We start from the raw sequence: 21,453 nt of genomic DNA on the forward strand, positions 1-21,453 counted from the left end.
ATCTGTTCCAGTCCCCTTTGCCTTTTCTGTCCTCTCCCTGCTTCCCACCTCACTGCTTGTGGTGGGGGCCGGGGTCCTTCTCTTCACCTGGCTCCCTGTGATTGAATCCTCGATCTGTTTCAATCCCCTTTGCCTTTTTTGCCCTCTCCCTGCTTCCTACCTCGCTGCCTGTTCTTAGAGCTCTGGAATCTGAATATATATATATATATGTGTGTGTGTGTGTGTGTGTGTGTGTGTGTATTACTAATTCAATCCACACTCATGGTAACCCCGTGTGTTACACAGAAGAACTGATCCATAGTGTATTCTTGCCTGTGATAATTATGGATGCAGATTACTAGGCCTTTCTACCATGACCCAGCAGGGTGAAGATGACTTTCCAATCCTGAGGTCATCATGAGTCGGAATCAATTTTAGAGCAAAGGGTTTGGTGTTTTGATTTTATATGATGTGCTATTTATATTTGTGTGCCAATTTGACTAGACCATGGTTTTGAATGGTATGGCAGCTTGATGTGGTGTTTCCCCATGATGAGATTGAAGTCACCTCCTGGTAGAATCTACTGTGAGCTTTATAAATGAGTTGTCTTTGGAGTGTGGTCTGATTCCAATATATGTGGAGAAACTTTGTGAATGGTCTCTACTATTTTGACACATTTTGGATCCTGCATTTGCCTGAGTCTTCATCTCCAGTGCTTGGAGTTGAACAAGTGGTTCAAGTATTTTTTTTACTCTAAATAGACTTTAATGGTTTAGGACTTAAACGTTGAGTGGTCCAGGTTTTAGAAACAGAAGTAGAAAGATCAGTAGGTAGTCTGAGACTGCTCCTGGTGGTAGTCATCATTATGCATGTAGCCCTCAATTTTGTGGCAGCCATCTTTCTGATCTTGGAAGTAGCCACCATAGGTACATGGCTTCTGGTGAAATACTCACTAATAATCCTCCATCAAGCTGCCGAGGTACTCAGCCAGCTGCAGCACTAGGTTCTGCTGGGCAGTAAGGTCAGTGCAGTGCATCACTCCTGTCTGTATTGGCTGGTCCAGGGAAGCTATCAGCTCTTCATAAATGATCATTTTGCTGATGGACTTCACAGTAGGCAGATCCAGTGAAAACATGCCAGACAATATCTCCATGTTGATGGAATCATAGACATTGCTATAGGTGAAGAGATATGCCTGAAATGACTTTTCCTGGATCTTCCTAAGAAGCATGATACAGACTTTGTCAGCCTTTGGGAAAAGGTCCCATATTTTCATCTTCTTGTTGATGATAAAACAGTGGCAGCTCTTCCAGTCACTGATCTTCAAGGCCTTGGGAACAGTGACCATATGTTCCCTCATTGACTTGGGGGTACCCAGCAAGGGCTGTTGCTCATCCACCCAAAGCTGGTGATGGAACTGCTTGCCAATGATGAGGGCATCTCTCTTGTGGACAGCCATGTAGCAGATCTCCAGGAGCATGGCAGATACTGGATCAACACATTCCAGCAATTTCAGGTTGACGTGCAAGCATCAGGGTAACTGAAGGCCCTGCTCCACCTTCTCCTACTTCTGATTGTGCTCTTGCAGGCTTTGTAGCAGCATAACCTGGCACAGAAGCTCCTTGTCCTGGCCACTTGACAGGATATCAAGCAGCCCATTGTGTGCATACTTGGTCAGGCCTTGGTCGAAGGGGCAGATGCCCAGCTGCTTGAAGGTATAGTTGGGCAAGGTATGCACTAGTGGATCTGCATGGTGGATGTTGTCTTGTGGATGGCTCATGATCATGAGATCACAGGCCTGGTACCAGTGGGAGTGCAGAGCATGATGATAGATATGACTGAGTATGGTACATGTGTGGGTATGATTTGTGGGGTCTTTTCATTGATGTACTTGCTCAGTCTCTCCATAAGCACCATTAAGTTCTCACCTTCATTTTCTGCCTGGTCTTGCTCAGACTTTGTGGAGATCTCAGGAGGGGTAAGTTGTTATTGATGGGTCTTGTAAACAAGCTTGTAATAGATGTGGAGGATGTGCCTCAAGTAGACTCAGTGGAACCCTCTCCCTTCTCTTGTAGGTAGTGCTGCATGTGCTTAATGATGTCACACACCTGTGCCTCATCCTTCTGATGTTCCACCTACACTTGAGAGTTAGAATCAGTATTTTGCATTATCTTGGTAAATTACTCATCCATTCATTCCACTAGAGTTATGATACAGCCATGGAATCACAATGGCTGGTCAACATTGCTCAAGTTTTCACTCTCTTCCAGGATGTTCTCCCCAACAAAGATGTTGGGGCTTGCAAACAGGATGTCCATCAGTTCCTTGATGTAGTCTCGGCACTTCTGCCACATCTCTGACTTCATGTATGTGACCAGGTAGGGGTTGTAGTCATATATAGAGGTGATGATATTGAACTTGATTTTGATGGTGACACCCTCCCCCAGGTTGTTTTCTGAAGCCATTTGGACCAGGAGCTGTATCAGCTCAGTCTGTGCTGTATAACCTGTTCCCTTCTTACCTCATGCCTATAGGATGTCATTCAGTTTCTTGATGAAAAGAGTATGGGTGATCTCAATTCCATTGCAAACATTTCTGGCTCCTCCTTTACAAAGAGTGTTCCACCCTGGACCTGTTCCCACTCCCCACCTTCATTGCCTTCTTCCTCCTCATCTAACCATTTAAATTTCCTATCATGCTTCTTCTTGGCTTTGTCTTATCACTTCTTCACAGCTTCTTTCTTCTTCTCTTCTGTGATGGGGACCTTGATAAGGAATCTTGAGGATGGTACAGTCTCTTTTCCTTCTTTCTCCTCTGAGTCTGAATCACAAGATGTGGAACCTGTGTCCCAGTCTTCATCATCTCCATCATCTTCTAAAACTTTATCTTCATCCTCCATCTTTTTGAGGAACTTGCAACTATCACTGGCATTGCCTGCTGATCTTGAAATTGTGTCATTTTACCTGATGACCTTGAGTTTGTCAGCCTCAGCAGCCAGCAGCTGTCTGAGTTAGGAGATGTCACCAGCTCATGTGGGCCTAAAAGAAGACATAGAGCTGAAGTCCAAGGTCAAGGGGCCTTTGCCCAGTCCCTAGAATCAAGCCTCTGAATTAAGTCTTCTAGCCTCTTAAATTGTACAGAAATAAATTCCTGTTTTTTTAAGCTATCCACTATGATATTTCTGTTATAGCTTAGTAACACTAGAGTACCAAGACATATGAATAGGCTAAGTATTATTTTTTAAAACAAATTATTTAAAAAAAAAACATTTATTATGTGACAAATATATGTCATACACCACTATAATTGCTAATATCATTTGATAAATAATATTTGTTGCTTTCAAGGATATCACATTGCCATGAGAAAAGTGAAATAAGCTGCCAGTAACTTAAATTCAATAAGAAAAAAAATAGCAGCACAAAAAATAATTGTTTATTTTTTTTCTTACTAGCTAAGAATTAAAAAGGGGAAATGAATGCCTTTTAAAAATATAATACTGTATTTGAATGAAATGCAACTACAACTTGGTCCAAGAGTAGGAAAATACATTTTTAGTTCAAAACTAAAATATGCTTTTCAATAGCATGGTATTCTTAGTAGGGAAATTGCTATTAAAATAATAGGGTTTGTTAACATATGATGCCAGAATAAATATTAAGAAAAATTAAAAATGTTCATTATATCTAGTTGCTAGAACATAATCAAGCTTTCTATCTGTAGATTGTTTAATTGATCATATATGCATAGTTTTTAATTATTCACGTACTCAACATAAACTGTACTGGTGTATTTTTTTTTTTTTTCAGTTTTTATAAGAAAATATATGTTGAAGTGAGATAAATTACACAGACAAGTTTATCTTAATGATAATCAACTCACTATATCTAAGACATATTTCTAGAAATTTCATTATCTTGGCCTCTCAGGAAACCAGGGAATATTTCCTAAATAAAGAGCATATTTTAAATTATGTCTATCAATGCACACTAAGGTAAAAATAAATGAAAAGAAACAATAGTGTTCATTAGTTAAACTTGGCAATGTAGCATTTGAGTTCATTCTTGCTTATTCTAGTGTCAGTGTGTGAAACATAGCTGTGGCAGTTAAATTTGTATGTCAATTTGACTGAGCCTGGTTGAGTGGCTGGGCAGCTGGTAGTAGTTATTCACCATGATTAGATTGGCAATCAAATCCAGTGGGATCTACCACAAGCAGCTGAGTTGCTGCCTTTGGGATGTGGTCTGCTTCCTGTATATAAGGAAAAGCCTTGGAGATAGTCTCTAGCTTCTGGTACTTGGAGCCATGTCATTGTTCAGCACCCTGCCATGCTCTGCCAACCTTTGGGTTACAAGGAATTTAAATTAATGGCCTGCCACATGGTTTGGTAACATTGGGACTATGCCTTTTTACTTGTCAACCTTGGGCTTGTCAGCATCAGCACCAGCAACTCTCTGAGTGAAGAAATTCCTCTAGCTCCAGCAGAGCAGGAGGCAGAGCTAGACCCCAAGGTTGAGGGGCTTTCACTCAGCCCCTAGAGCCTGACACTTTGAACTTGGACTTAGAGCCTCCAAACTGTAACAGAATAAACTCCTATTTGTTAAGGCCATCCCATTTGTGGTATATTCTTTCCATAGTCTCAGTAGGTAATCAAAACAATAGCTCTTTGTAAGAGATGCATTAAAAAATTAGAAATCCAGTCAATGTACACTTAGTGGAAGAAATATTTTAAAAGCTATTTTCATGAGCTGTTTTGTAGTTTAATTTTTAATTCTTTCATAAGGTCAAGGAGTGAAAAATACACTATGCTACTATCAAGAGTTCACTTAGAAGAAAGTCTGTCTGTCAAAACAAATCTTAATAGTTGTAGTCTATACTCAAACAATACTGATACGGGTTGAAGGTGAAATTAATAAATGTATGACATTAGATTTTTGGCAATATAATGAAGAAATTCAATGCAATCATTATTACAAACAACGAGAAAGCATAGTGCAGACAAAGGCCAGCATCTCTTAAACTATTAAAAAAAAAAAAATAATAATAATTCAGTCCAAAATTTTCTGCTGAATTTTATCACTTGTGCTTTTTTTTTTTATAAACACATTCTTCATAACTTTATTTCACTTTACAATGTCTACGTCCAGAAGGTTTTTCTTTTTCTTTTTTTTTTTCACTGCTTTATAAGTTTTGGGTACAATTGGTCAAAGTCTATTAGCTAATTAATTTCACAACATATTCTTAGAGTGTGATTTAATAGTATGAAGGCTTACCTTAATATTTCATTCCATTATTTATTGGTATATTAAAAAAAAGATAAGATGAAAAAATATACAGTAAATAAATTCAATGTAAAATAAAGAGAGTGTATGTATGGAATCGCCTGAAAGTCTTAAAATTTTACATATATCTATATATGCATGTAAGTAATGAGTTGTTTCAAGTGCTGAGGAGCAAGGATATCTCATTGAGGACTAAGGTGCACCTGACACAAGCCATGATATTTCCAATTGCCTCGTATGCATGTGAGAGCTGGACAATGAATAAGGAAGACTGAAGAAGAGTTCATGCTTTTGAGTTGTGGTGCTGGTGGAGAATGCTGAAAGTACCATGGACTGCTAAAAGAACTAACAGATCTGTGCTGGAGGAAGTACAGCCAGAATGCTCCTTGGAAGCAAGAATGGCCAGACTTCGTCTCACCTGTTTTGGTCATGTTGTAAGAAGGGACCATTCCCTGGAGAAGGATGTCATGCTTGGTAGGGTGGAGGGTCGACGAAAGAGGGGGAGGCCTTCAAGGAGATGGATTGATACGGTGGCTGCGATGATGGGCTCAAGTATAGCAGGGATTGTGGGGCTGGCGCGGGATCGGGCAGTGTTTCGTTCTGCTGTGCATGGGGTCGCTATGAGTCGGAAACGACTTGACGGCACTTAACAACAACAACAACAATGAGTATAATTGGAAAAATAATGGCTGCATCTACAAACCAGAACTTATGATGGAAAGTTCTTGGTTTGTAGATGGCAGATAGAGATCAAAATGACATAGTGGGAAGAACCATGGTGGAATCAATACACTGCAGAAGAAACCAGAGTAAAGGTAGTTAAGGATTTGGAAAAATGTTGCTGCTAGGGGCCATAGAGTCAGCTCAGACTCATAGCAAACCTATGTATAATAGTTCAAAATGTTACTGTCCAATCCTGCTCCATCCTCACAATAGTTGGTACAGTTGAGCTCATTCTTGAAGCCTCTGCATCAATCCATTTAATTGAGGGTCCTCTTCTTTTTGGAAGACCCTCCTATTAAAAAGCATGATATTCTTATCCATGATGTTCTTATTCCTGCAGATAACAAGTCCAAAATAAACAAGACAAAATCTTTCCATCTTGCTTCTAAGGAGCATTTTAGTTGTGCTTCCTCCAAGACTTATTTGTTCATTTTTCTGGCAGTCTTTGTTATATTTTATATTCTTCCCCAAAATTACAACTTAAATGTGTTGATTCTTCATCCTTCCTTATTGATTTTCTACTTTCTCACATGTATATGAAGTGATTAAAAATATAATTTGAAAAATGCAAACTGTAGGAAAAAATATTTAAATTATCAAAATTATGGTAAACTGCAGCATCCAGCAGTTTAATTAATAAATTGCCATTTACAGATATAGTGTACACTAAGGCAGGAAAATAAAAGAGCCTTCAAGAGGCACTTGACCTAGGCTAAATCATGAGGTTTGCATTCTTAAGAAAGTGTGAAGTCTCTTAATGTAGATGAAGGCATTTGAATGAAATGGAGAACAGTTTCTAAGGACTTAACAACTCATGCAGAAAGAAGGATACAAGAAACTCAAAGAAAGAAATATACTAATGAAATTTATCACTAAAATAAAGTTCCCATGGTCAAAGTAAATGTAAAAACAAAACAAAACAAAATATATATAACCAATATATAACCACTTAAATATTAGAAATAAGAAGAAAGCACAGGAAAGACAAAATATGGTAACAACAATAAAACAATAATAACAATAAAATAGTTATGACATGACTAATTTACCGACCTGCCACTCCTCAAAAGGAAGATGGGGCAATCTAATTCCATAGTGATACTGCCTTAGAAACCCAAGGAGGGATCGCTATGAGTCAGGTCTGACTCGATGGCACATAGCAACAACAAGAAGCACTCATTGGTTCAGAGCCTGTTCTAAATAGGACCTGTACTCAATTCTTGGTTTGTTATTAACATATTTAATGTTGTTAGTAACCATATGAAGTAAATACCATTTTTATCCTTATGTTGGAAATGAGAAAACAGGGAAAAGAACCATTACGTAAATTGTTGTTGTTGTTGTTGTTAAGTGCCGTCGAGTCATTTCCGACTCATAGCGACCCCATGCACAGCAGAAAGAAACACTGCCCGATCTCGCGCCAGCCCCACAATCCATGCTATACTCGAGCCCATCATCGCAGCCACTGTATCAATCCATCTCCCTGAAGGCCTCCCCCTCTTTCATCGACCTTCCACCCTACCAAGCATGACATCCTTCTCCAGGGAATGGTCCCTTCTTACAACATGACCAAAATAGGTGAGTAGAAGTCTGGCCATTCTTGCTTCCAAGGAGCATTCTGGCTGTACTTCCTCCAGGACAGATCTGTTAGTTCTTTTAGCAGTCCATGGTACTTTCAGCATTCTTCGCCAGCACCACAACTCAAAAGCATCAACTCTTCTTCGGTCTTCCTTATTCATTGTCCAGCTCTCACATGCATACCAGGCGACTGGAATTTGTTAATAAACCTAGTATGTAATGGTTACAGATTGCTTTAATGTCAAGTAAGATGAAACAGTAATGGAATGGAACTGAAATTTGAAAGTTAGGAATAAAGAAGGATCAAAAAACCCAGAATACATTCTGCGCCTGGAATAAAACACACTCCCAAGGGGCTGGCTCTATTATCCCAATAGTTAACAAAATGTACACACAGACCATTCAACCTAGGATGGCACATCCCCATACTCTATAGTAATACATCCCTTAGAGCAATAGACCACAAGACACCAGAGGACCAACATTCAAGTTGAGGAAATGCAGGACACACAGGAGTACATATATATGAGGGGCACAGGAGAGGGTTACAGGATGGTGGGGGGAGGAGACTGGGTTAGGGTTGGGCATGGTAAATGGGGAATAATTGTACACGTAATGTTGAATGTAAAACAAGTTCTTAAAAAAAGAAATAAGTAAATAAAGGGATGCAGGAAAAAAAAAATGCTCACTGCCATTGAGTTTGCCCAGTTTTCCTTCTGCAGAGTGGCTGGTGATTTTGAACTGTCAGCCTTCTGGTTAGCAGACAAATGCTTTAGGCATTACAGCACCAGAGCTCCTTTCTTCATAAATAGCAACTAAAAAATAATATAAGGTTTTCAATGGTATATTTTATTTAGAAGTGGATGCCACCATCCTTCTTCCTAGTCTATCTTAGTCTGGAAGGTCTGCTGAAATCTGTCCAACATCGGTGACCAATCTGGTGTTAGAAATAATGGTGGCATAGCTTCAAGCATTAAAGCAACACTCAAGCCACCACAGTAAAATAAACTTTCCAACCAATGGTGGGTAACAGAAGAGTGGTGGTGTATTGAATGAGTGAAGAGTAACAGGAGATATTGCACTGGACAAATATACCACAGAAGGACTATTTAGATTGTTAAAAAGTAAAGAGATCACTTTGAAGACTAAGGATGATATCTATACACCTAAAGGAGGACCAGTTATTAGTCCTATCATTCAACTTTTTATGCCACCCACCAAAGCGAAAGATGAAGAAATTGAAGATTTTCACCAACTTCTACAGTCTGAAATTGACCAAGCATGTAATAAAGACATATTGATAATTACTCATGATTAGAATGAGAAACTTGGAAAGGAAGAAACATTGACAATTGGAAAATATGTTTTTGGTGAGAGAAATTGTGCTGGAGATAGCATGACAGAATTTTGTAAGATGAAGGACTTATTCATTGAAAATAACTTTTTTCAACAACATAAATGGTGACTATATCCATGGTCCTCACCATATAGAATACACAGAAATCATATAAACTTCATCTGTGGAAAGAGGTGATGGAGAATCTCAATGTTTGGTCAGTTAGAACAAGGCTAGGAGCTCACTGTGGAAGAGATCATTAATTGCTCATATGCAAGTGCAACTTGAAGCTGAAGAAAATTAAAACAAGTCCATGAGAGGCAATATCTGATTTTGAGTATACCCCACTTAAATCTAGAGACCATCTGAAGAACAGAATTGATGCATTGAACATTGATGTCCGATGACATCAATGGGTTGTGGGCTGACATCAAATACATCATACGTGAAGAAAGCAACAAGTTATTTAAAAGACATAAAAGACATACAAGACCAAAATGAATCACATAAGAGACTCCAAATCTTGTTCTTGAATGTAGAGTATATAAAACTAAAAGTAGAAATGACAAAATAAAAAAAGATGAACAGACCATTTAAAAGGATGGCTTCAGAAGACAAAGTAAAGTAGTAAAATTAAATGTGCAAAAATCTGGAATTTGAAAACCAAAAGAAGAACATGTTTAGCATATCTCAAGACCAAAGAAGACTTGATAATTTTTTTTTCAGTTGTGATGTTGGCAAAGAATACTGAAAATACCATGGACTGCCAAAAGAGCTAACAAATCTGTCCTGGAAGAAGTGCAGCTGGTATGGAAGCCAGAATGGCCAGACATTGTCTGACCCACTTTGATCATATTGCCAGAGGGGACTTTTCCCTGGAGACATCTACCATGCTTGGTAAAGTGGAGGGTCAATGAAGAAGGGGAGGACCCTCATTGAGATAAATTGACACAGTGGCTACAATGATGGGCTTGGGTATGTCAAAGATCGTGAGGCTGGCATAGGACTGGGAAGTGTTTTGTTCTGCTGCGCATAGAGTCGCTATGAATCAGAGATGTGTTGGTGGCATCTAACAACAACAATATGTGGTGGCAAAATGCTTAAGTCATTTGACTGCTAACTAGAGGCTGGCAGTGCAAACCCACCAGCAACTCATCAGAAAGAATACTGGGCAATCTACTTCCAAAGAGATACCTCATCAGAAAACCAAGGAGCATTTGCTATGAGTTGAACTGACTTGTTGGCAGTGAGTGTTTTTATTTATTTGTTTGGTTTATGGAACCAAAGATGCATATGTGGTCATCTATTACCAAAAGCACATTATGCAGCATGTGACTGTATTTTTTTTACAAGACTTATGTAATTTTAAATAAACTCATAGAATAAAAACTTTGAAAATGATTTACAAAATCAAATTGTTTCAAACTACAGTTCTTCCTTTGAGCTTGTGACATTACATTGAATTTCTTAATTTTTGCTTTCACTGAACTTATCTCTTTTTTAAGATAGAAGAAAAATTGAACTGTAAAGATTTATAGACTGTGCCATAGGATTCTTAGAGATTGTTGCTTTGTTTAGATTGTTTCTTTTTTGAAGACATTTTTTCTTCTATGGCACAACAAAGTTACTTCTCCTTTATTGAAAGTATAGATTTTTATCTATCTATCTATCTATCTATTGCTTGTGGTGTTTTGACTTTTGTATACTTTAGGTTAAATGCTTGGGTTACCATTGTAAGACACATGCACAGTAATAATATTACTTAGTTTTATAAGCCTGTCTATTTTTTTTTTTTTTTTGATACATTTTTTTGGGCACAGGCACAATTGAAAGAAACAAATCTAAAATCCTTAGTAGAGTAAATAACATTTATAGTAAGTTCTGGAAGATCTAACAATAAAAGTAGTTTTATTTTTTGAGCTTAATTACTCTTTATTGATTTAATTATATATATATATATATATACTCACACACACACACATATCTGTACTAGTATAAATTGTGGCAAAACCAATGTTAAATAATACGTTGTAGTAAATTACACAGTGTGGCTTTTCTAGCTATAAGTCTTTGTAAAATCCTTGGTTGAATTTGCTGCGAGCAAGTGAGTAGCTCCAGATTGTTAAATTTAGCCACCTGGAGTATTTCTATTGGGAACAACATTAAGTCATTTTCTGGGAAGTTTGCTCTCTCTCAGGTGTTTAAAATTCTGATATTGGGATTGGTTAGTTTGGCCACTCTGCCAGGCTCAAAAGGAGTCCTCCTAGAGGCAGAAGTCTGACTGATGGCTGAGAAAGATGTACTGTTGAGAGAAATGTGCTCCTGAGAGACACACACTTGCTGAGATAGAGAGACACAAGAGACACATGCTTCTGAGAGAGAGACATGAGAGACATGTGCTGTTGAGAGATACTGCTGGCTGCTAAGTGAGACAGCTGCAAGAGTGAGTGCATTTCTGACCTTGAATTGTAGCCTGTTGCTTCCCTAATAAACCCCACAATCTGTGAGTTCTGTGTGGCCACTGCAGCAAATTATCAAGCCCAGCAGAGAGATGGTGGGTGCTGTAAGAGGCAGGATTGGTGTCAGGGTTGGTGATAGGGCTGGAGGGAGGTGGCATGTCTGCCCTTGCAGGGATAGGCCGTGGCCTATTGATGGTGATTCTGTCCTCTCCTTGTGGGGTTAGAAGAGGTCAGAAGATGGGACCTCCCTGCCCCTTAGACAGATAACCTTATTCAAATTTCCTTGAATTCTACAAGACTGTAAAACACAAAATGCACATTAGAAATGTTCTGAACAAGTATATAGGTACAGTATGTTAAATGTACATTAAAAAGGAATACAAACAATATAGATTACTCTATCGAATTATGCATGTATGTTTTATACAATTCCAGTTTTCAAAAGGAAGCAAAAATATTTGATATGGTGATGGGAAGAAAAATATACATTTGTCCTTTTCATTAGATAACCATGTTTCTTCAGATAATCATAATTTAGTAATAGTAGTAGCAAACTAAAATTTTTTCTTCTACTTTTTTTTTTTTTTTTTTTGCATTTTCCCTTACAATTCTGTTGTTGTTGTTAGGTGCTTTTGAGTTAATTATGCCTTATAGCAACTCTATGTACATGATAACAAAATGCTGTCCATTTCTTCTCAGTCTTCACAATCATTGTGATGTTTGAACCTATTATTGCAGTCACAGTGTCAATCCATCTCATTGAGGTTCTTTCATATTTTTCACTGACATCTTGCTTTACTAAGCATGATGTACTTCTTGCAAGATAGATTTGTTTATCCTTCTGAGAGTCCTTGGTATATTCAGCATTCATTGCCAAACCCATAATACCAATGCATTAACTGTTCTTCAGTTTTCTTATTCATTGTTAAGCTTGTAATTCTGTACATTGTTGTGTTGTTAGGTACTTTAAGTCAATTCGACTCATAGAGATGCTAGATACAAAACATTGCCCAGTCCTAAGCCATTGTCACAATCATTGCTACACTTGAGTGGATCATTGCAGTTAGTATGCCAATCATCCCCTTGAGTGTCTTCACCTTTTTTGCTAACCCTATACTTTGCCAAGCATGATATCTTTCTCCAAGGATTTGTCCCTTTTGAGAGCATTACCAAAGTATGAGATATGAGATCTGGCCATTCTAGCTTCCAAGGAGCATTCAGTTTGCACTTTTACAAGACAGATTTATTAATTCTTCTAGCAGTCCATGGTGCATTATATATTCTTTGCCAACACCACAATTCAAATCAATCAATTCTTCTGCAATCTTCCTTATTCATTGTTCAGCTCTGACATGCACATGATACTACTGAAATTACTGCGGCTTGTGTCAGATGTACCTTAGTATTCAAAGTAACATCTTTGCTCTTGAACACTTTAAATAGGCCTTTTCCACCAGATTTCCCCAATGCAATGCATCATTTGATTTAGCAAACACTGGTTCCATGGGCATTTATTGTGGACCCAAGTAAAAATCCTTGACGTCTTTATTTTTTCCATTATTTATCATGATTTTCCTTATTTTTCTAGTTGTTTTTTGTTTTCTTTATGTTGAAGTATAATCCATTCAGAAATTTCTAACCTTTGATCTTTGTCAATAAGTTCTTGAAGTTTTCTTCATTTTATGAAAGGAAGGTTATGTCATCTGCATATTGCAAGTTGTTAATGAGTCTTCTTCCAATCCTAATGCTGCAATCTTCTTCATATAGTTCAGTTTCTTGGATTATTTGCTCAATATACAGATTGCAAAAGTATGATGAAAGGATTCAACCCTGACAAACACCTTTCCTGATTTTAAACAATGAAGAATACCTTGTTCTTTTAGAACTACTACCTTTTGGGCTATGTACAAGTGCCTCATGACCACAGTGAAGTGTGCTGAAATTCTCATTCTTTGCAATGTTATCTATAATTTGCTAAGATCCACTCAGTCAATTGTCTTTGCATTAACAATAAAACAGAGATTAACGTGTTTCTGATATTCTTTGTTTTCATGCAAGATCCATCTGAGATCAGGAATAATGTCCTTTGTTCCATATTCTTTCCTGCATCTGGCTCCCCTGTCAGTATACTGCTGGAACCATTTCTTGAAATTATCTAGTAAAATTTTAATTTTGTGTGATATTAATGAGAAATGGACAAATATGGTATGAGACCACTCTACAAAAAATCTATAAAATGTTTATATGCATAAAGAATCATTCTTTGAAGCTTACTAGAGGTGGAAAAGGAAGGGAAGGTAAATAACTACCAAGAGGGTGGACACAGTTTAATTTGGATGAATTGAAAGACATTGTATGATATGAGAAAGGGCAATAAAATTCATCAAGACAAAGGAAAGGAAGCCACCATAAGAGTTAAAGACAATTATGTTGGTTACCACTTGTGCCCCTCTCACAGAACATATATCACAAGTGGGTGGACTTAACAAACAGAGATTTATTCTTTTACTGGTTAGGAGGCTAGAAGTTTGCATTCAAAGTCAGCTCTAGGGGCTGGGTGAAAGCCCTTTGACCTTGGGCTTTAGCTCTGCCTCTTGCTCTTGGCCCACTGGAGCTAAAAGTTTCTCTTAACTAAGGCAGCTTCTGACTGCTGAGGCTAACAAGTCCAACATAAATAAATAAAATAGCACAGTCCCAATATTACTGAACAACATGGTAGGCCACTAGTTCAAGTCCAGAGACAGCCCCAAGATCACTAGGAAACATGGCAGGCTGCTAAATGAAGACGTGGCTACATGCAGGGTCTAAGCATGCCAAAAAGCTGCAGAGAACTTTCTTAAAACTTCTTTTTATATACTGCAAGCAGACCACATCCCTAAGACAGCTACTCAGCTGCTCCAGTAGATTCCACCATACAGTTGATTACTAGTCTCATCAGGGGGAATAACTATATCCAGCTGCCCAGGCACTCAAAACCAGGACCAGCTAAGTTGACACATAACCTTTACTACTACAGAAACCAAGACAAACACTATTGCATACACAAACCTACAGTAACAGTGATCCATGAGGAGATACCTAGATAGACACTCTAGATGAACTGGGTTTGGAAGATGAATGGGCCTTCACATATGAACATATATAGGTTTGACAGATACCCACTGTCATCAAGTCAATTCCCACTTAAAGTAACCCCCATTAGGTTTACAAGGTGGTAAGTCTTTACAAAAGTTGATTGTCAAGTCTTGCTTCCATGGAGAGGCAGCTGGGTTTGAACCACCCACCTCCTTGTTAGGAGTCAGATGCTGTAGGCACTGTGCTACCAGAGCTCCTTAGACATCTTTAAAAAAAAAAAAAAAAAAAATCAAGAAAAAATTGGGAAAAAAAAAAAAAAAGTCCTTCAAGGGCCTGCTTGTCTAGAAGGTGACATAGTTTGCAACCATATTCCTTGAAACACTGGCTGAAGTGCTTGGTGCATTTATTCTATGAAAGTTAAAAATCTCTCCATCACTGAATCTATGTTGCTTTTGCCGAAATATGATTTAGCTGATCCTTGTGCATTTTAGACCAAAACATTTCAGCCTGCTATGCACAAATGATAAAATATTTAAAATGATAAGGGTTCACATAGTCAAGAGGCCTCTTTAGTTCTCTTGCTACTCTTTGATGCTGTTGAGTCAGCTCCGACTCATAGAGATCCTATGTACAAAAGGAAAACAGCACTGTCCAGTCCTGTGCCAGCCTCTCAATACTTGCTGTAACAGTCACTGTGTCAATCCATCTGATTGAAGGTCTTCCCCTTTTTCGTTGACCTACCACTTTATCAAACATGATTTCCTTCTTCAGTGAATGGTCCCTTCTGACAACATGACCAAAGAAGGTCAGATAAAGTCTAGCCATTCTTGCTTCCAAGGAGCGTTCCAGCTGTGCTTCCTCCAAGGCAGATGTATTACTTCTGGCAGTCCACAGTACTTTCAGCATTCTTCACCAACACCACAACTAAAAAACACGAAATTTTCTTTAGTCTTCTTTATTCATTGTCCAGCTTTCACATGCATATGAGTTGATTGCAAATATCATGGCTTGAGTTAGGCACACCTTATTCTTCAAAGAGAAAATTTGCTCTTCAGCACTTTAAAGAGGACTATTACAACTGATTTGCCCAATGCAAGGATAATCTGGTATCTTGACCACTTGTTCCATTGGTGTTGATTGTAGAACCAAATAATATGAAATCACTGATACCTTCAATCTTTTCTCCATTTATCACGAAGCTACTTATTGTTCAATTGTGAGGATTTTTTTTTTTTTTAAGTTGAGGGGTAATCCGTACTGCAGACTGTAGTCTTTAATCTTCATCAGTGAGTGCTTTAAGTCATCTTTATTTTCACCAAGCAAAGTTGTGTCTTCTGCATATCACAAGTTGTTAATGACTCTTCTTTTAATCCTGATGTTGTGTTCTTCTTCATATAGTCCAGCTTCTTGAATTATTTGCTCAGCATAATGATTGAATAAGTGTGGTGAAAAGGCTACAGTCCAGACAAATTCCCTCCCTGATGTTAAACCATGTATTATTCCCTTGTTCTATTCAAACAACAGTCTCCTTGTACATGTACAGGTTCCTCATTAGCACAATTAAATGCTTTGGAATTCCTATTCTTCTCAATGTTATCCATAATTTGTTATGAGCCATATAGTTGGATGCTTTGCACAGTTGCTAAAACACAAGTAAACATCTTTCAGTTATTATCTGCTTTCAGTCAAGATCCATCTGACATCAAAAATGATATTCCTAGTTCCACATCCTCTTCTGGAAGTTACTAGTCAATAAACTGCTGCAAGCATTTTTGAATTATCTTCAGCAAAATTTTACTTGCATTTGAAATTAAGATATTGTTCTATAATTCCCACCTTCTGTTGGATCATTTTTCTTTGGAATGGGTACAAATGTGCATCTCCTCCAATCAGTTGGCCAGATAGCTGTCTTATAAATTTCTTGGCATAGATAAGTAAGTGCCTTGAGTGAGGCATTCATTTGTTGAAACATCTCAATGGCTATTCCATCAATTTCTGGAGCCTTGTTTTTTTTGCCAATTCTTTCAGTGTAACTTCACCTTCTTCCTTAAATACCATTGATTCTTGATCATATGCCACCTCCTGAAATACATGAACATACACCAATCCTTTTTGGTACAGTGATTCTGTGTATTCCTTTCATCTTCTTTTGATGTTTCTTGCATCAATCATTACTTTGCCCATAAAATCTTTTAATATTGCAACTCAAAGCTTGAATTTTTTATTCAGTTCTTTCAGCTGGAGAAATGCCAACTGTGTTCTTCCCTTTTGCTTTTTTAACTCCAGATCTTTGCACCTTTGTCTTCTTGATCTGCACTTTGAAATTTTATGTCCATCTCTTTTATCTTATCATTTTTTCCCCCTTTGCTTCAGTTACTCTCCTTTCAAAAACAAGAATTTCATCTGAATTTCTTTGCTGTCTTTTTAATGTCCTTTTGCTGTCTTCATGTATGGAGTTCTTGATGTCATCCAATAATTCATCTGGTTTTGGGTCATTAGTGTTCAATACATCACATCTATTCTTCAGATTAAATTCAGGTGGAATATAATCAAGGTCATATTTTATCTCTCTTGGTTTTGTTTTAATTGTTTTCAGCTACAACTTGAAATTGCATATGAGCAATTGATTGTCTGTTCCACAATTAGGTCCTGGCCTTGTTTGGCCTGAACATATTGAGCTTCTCCATTGCCTCTTTCACAAATGTAGTCTATCTGATTTCTGTCTATTCCATTTGATGAGGTCAACATGTATAGCCACTGTTTATGCTGTTGAAAAAAGATATTTGCAATGAATAACTCATCAGTCATGCAAAATTCTATCCTGTGATCTGTGGTGTCATTTCCATCCCCAAGGCCATATTTTTCAACTACTGGTGAATCTTCTTTGTTTCTAACTTTTGTATTCCAATCACCAGTAATGATCAATACATTTTGATTGCATGTTTGGTCAATTTCAGACAACAGAAGTTGGGAAAAATCATCAGTTTCCTCATCTTTGGCTTTGATAGTCGGTGTGTAAATTTAAACATTAATAGTATTAATGGGTATTCCTTGTAGGCTTATGGATAATATTCTATCACTGACAGCATTGCACTTTAGGATAGATCTTGAAACATATTTTGTCACGATGAATGCCAAGCCATTCCTCTTCAATGTATCATTCCCAGTGTAGTAGATCATATGGTTTTCTTATTCAAAATGACCAAATCAGTCCATTTCAGCTCACTAATGCCTAGATGTTGATCTTTATATGATCCATTTCATTTATGACAACTTCCAATATTTCTAGATTCATACTCCATACATTCCATGTTCTGATTATTAATGGATGTTTGCAGCTCTTTCTTCCTATTGCGAGTGATGCTGCAGTGGCAAATTGACATCCTAAGAGCTTTACTCCAGCCACATCATTAAGGTTGACTCTACTTTGAGGAGGCAGCCCTTTCCCAGTCATATTTTGAATGCCTTGTGACACGAGGGCCTCATCTTCCTGGACTACATCAGACAATGTTTCAGGTCTGTTCACAATGTTTCCAGTAATATACCTGATGGAGTTTCACTGCTATTTATGGTTTTCACTGCCCTATTTTTTGAGAAGTTAATGGTCCCTTTCTTCTTCTGAATCTGTCTTAGTCTGGAAGTTCTACTGAAATCTGTCTACCACGGGTGACTCAGCTGATATTTGAAATATCAGTGGCATACCCCCCAGCCTCACAGCAACATACAAGCCACCACAATATGACAAACTAATAGCCCTGTGGGGGATAGTTCTCTTCGTGCCCACAATTTCAGGTCACAAGTATTGATGAACTTTTTGGTCTTGTGGCATAGATTTCTAAGGTTTAGAATACGCCATCACATACTTCCATTATATCACTAAGTCATCCTTATACCTTTCTCTGAAAAGTAGATCACTAATCCGCTCACTCTTTTCTTTGCCTGCCATGAAACAGTAATAATTGCAATAGCAAACACAATGATATTTAGGTGGCCAGACACTGACTTTAACCTTTTTATACATATTGAGCTTTGAATCTTATAAAGAGGAAAATCAAGTCAGAAATAAATGTTTTGAGTTTCTTCAAACGTGACAGTGATTTATGATTTGAGGAGTAATCAAATTGAAAATGGCAAGGATCTCCAAAGATAAACTGGAGGAGAATAATTTTATAGAATAAACACAGAAGTGAAACAAACTTTAAATGTATATATGGGGAGTACTTAGTTTGGATTCAAAGTGGATTAAATGTTAAATGTTTGCTTAAACTCATTATCCATGGAAAAATAATGACTGCTCACCCACTTAAAAATACTAAAATTATTAGCACACTCATTTTCAAAGGTAGTGCAGTATCTAAATAGATTTTTTCCATAAATTATTGGTGAAATGTATGATTTCAGGACTAGAGATAGACATGACTTAGATGAGTCCATGGCATCTTGTCTTTCAATTAAAAAAAAAAAATGCATCATCTATATCTATAAAGATCCTGTTAAAAATACTTAGAAGTCAACAAGATCAAATTGGGTGAAGATATGGCAATTTGGGAAATTTTTAGGACAAAAAATTGAGTTTCTTCAATAAATGAATTTAAAGAAAATAAGAGAGACAAAAATAGGGAATTTGCAAATTAAAGAAACTTATGATACACAGAGAATGTACAGTCATATATGAGTTGAGATCCTCACTTTAGTAAATAATAATTGATTTGGGAAAATGTGACATTGAATGGAAATTAAGAATTACTGTTAATTTTTGATATGATAATGATATTGTGATTATCACACATGTCATTAAGTTACAGAGATGCCTACTGAGATATTTATAGATGAAATGATTGGATACATAGGATTTTGTTAAAAAAATAATTTAATGGAGTGTATTAATCTATAGGTATATAGAGTGAAAAATTTGAACAAACCTTAATAAACTTCAGTTTGATGATGTGATTAGAGCTTTAATAAATTATTAACTTTTGCATGTTTTCAATTTCCCACATATAAAACTAAAGACTGAAATGTCCTACAAAATGAGAAAGGAAGGAGTAATATGTTTATTCTGCTTACCTACTACAGCTCTGACAGGAGTATACCACATAGATAAGAAAGATATTTCTAGAAACAGGTGTAGCAGCTGCCATGTCTTGGCTCATCACCAAAGAACTTTAAAACTAAATATGATAAGTTCATTTAACTATTACAATGTTATAGCCCCCAAAGTGTTATATTACCTAAGGGAACAGCCATCTTGACTGAGCATCTTGGCCAAACTTTAACATTTTTTTTTTTAATTTTCCTCCTTACAGGCCTTCAGTCATCCCCACCTGAGTTCACCCACCCCCACATTGCTGCTTATCTTTTCTTACAAGCTTGAGTGTAACTATTCCCACTTCTCCCCTCCTTGTAAAGGTAATCTTTCAGAACAAGTAGGAAGAGTTTGCAAAACAATTCTTCCTAACCAGGCTTGAACAAACAGATGTTTATTCTCTTATAGTTTGGAGGTTTTAAGTCTAAATTCATAGTGCCAGGCTCTAAGGGCTGGGTGAAAGTCCCTCAACCTTAGGCTTCAGCTCTGTTGCCCTCCTGCTCCCAGGCCACTGGAGCTAGAGGCTTTTGTTCACTCCAACAGCTGCTTATTTCTGAGGCTGACAAGACCAAGGTTGACAAGTAAAAAGGCACAGTGCCGATGTTACCAAACCACATGGCAGGCCATTGATTCAAGTCCATTGAAAGCCCCAAGGTCAGCAGGGCATGGCAGGCTTCTGAACAATGACACAGCTACACGTAGGGTTCAAGCATGTCATAAGCTAAAGATCATTCCCAAAACTGTTTCTTTTATACAGGAATTAGATCACATCCCTAAGGCAGCTACTCAGCTGCTCGCAGTAGATTCTACCATGGAGTTGATTACAAGTCTCATCATGTGAAAACTACATCCAGCTGCCCGGTAACTCAACCAGGCCTAGCCAAGTTGACATACACATTTAACCACCACAATGTTTAATGGTGAATTTTTTGAGATACCTTGGAAAAACATCCATAATTATGATACTGATTATCACAATTCAGGTTATGGAAGATGTATTTTAATTACTGAAGGAACACTTTCATAAAACCTCAATTAAAAAGATCATATACTCAATGTTGAGAATAAATGCTTACAATAAATACAAAAGCTTAGGTAAACAAACAGGGTTTATAAACAAGAATAGAAAAAAATGATGATGCATTAATGTTATTATAGGGGATTGAGTTTTATTTTTTTGAAAATAATGATATACTTCCCACTGATCTCTAAATTCCACATGGAAAGAACAGAAGATGTCCTTCTGAGAGTTAAGAATTACAAAAATACTTATGAATTTACATAATATTGTGAATGTTTATTAATTCAAAATTATTAATCCTGATCTGAATATATGTTGCATTATGTCAGAAAACATAGATAAGATATTTCTAGAAATAGATGTAGCAGCTGCCATGTCTTGACTCATCACTTTGAACATGGAAACTATGCAGTACACTGAGAGAAGCCCTGAAAACACTGTGGTTCCGCTCACCATATTACACCTGGAGGGCCAGATGTTGTTCATACCAATGAAACTGAATCATAAAAATAAAATTCCCATGCATTTGGAGGACAGTCAAGGCTATCCAAAAAATATGAATGATCAGCTAATGTATCATGACAACCTAACCTGACTGCAATGAATGAAAAGGAAAACCATTGTTATTTTCAATTTCACACAAATGATTTTGATCATTTTATCAAACCCACTTAATTTTTTCAAGCAAAAAATAAGATTTGTAACTTATTTACAAAGCCAGACAGAGGTACAGTCAGCCACAGGGACCCAGGTGGGGGTGATACGAGAGGTCTCCAACAGCAAGACAAACTTGTATGTTGGTTTGTCCTACTGTGGTGACATGTACAAGTGAGTTTTGAGGCTGAGCCTCTGGTGTTTAAAACCCAGCGAGATGCACCTGGTGCACAGGTAACAGCTCAGTTTATAGACAGAGA

The 21,453-nt window shown here is 37.3% G+C and overlaps 1 pseudogene; it reads right to left on the reverse strand.

Moving 5' to 3' along the window:
• Positions 1-802: 802 nt before the first annotated feature.
• Positions 803-21,453, reverse strand: part of LOC103210029 — a 34,393-nt pseudogene continuing 13,742 nt past the window's right edge.

This window comes from Orycteropus afer, unplaced genomic scaffold (genome assembly GCF_000298275.1).
Source record: "Orycteropus afer afer isolate SDZICR_OR568_19922 unplaced genomic scaffold, OryAfe1.0 scaffold00557, whole genome shotgun sequence".
NCBI lineage: Eukaryota > Metazoa > Chordata > Mammalia > Tubulidentata > Orycteropodidae > Orycteropus > Orycteropus afer.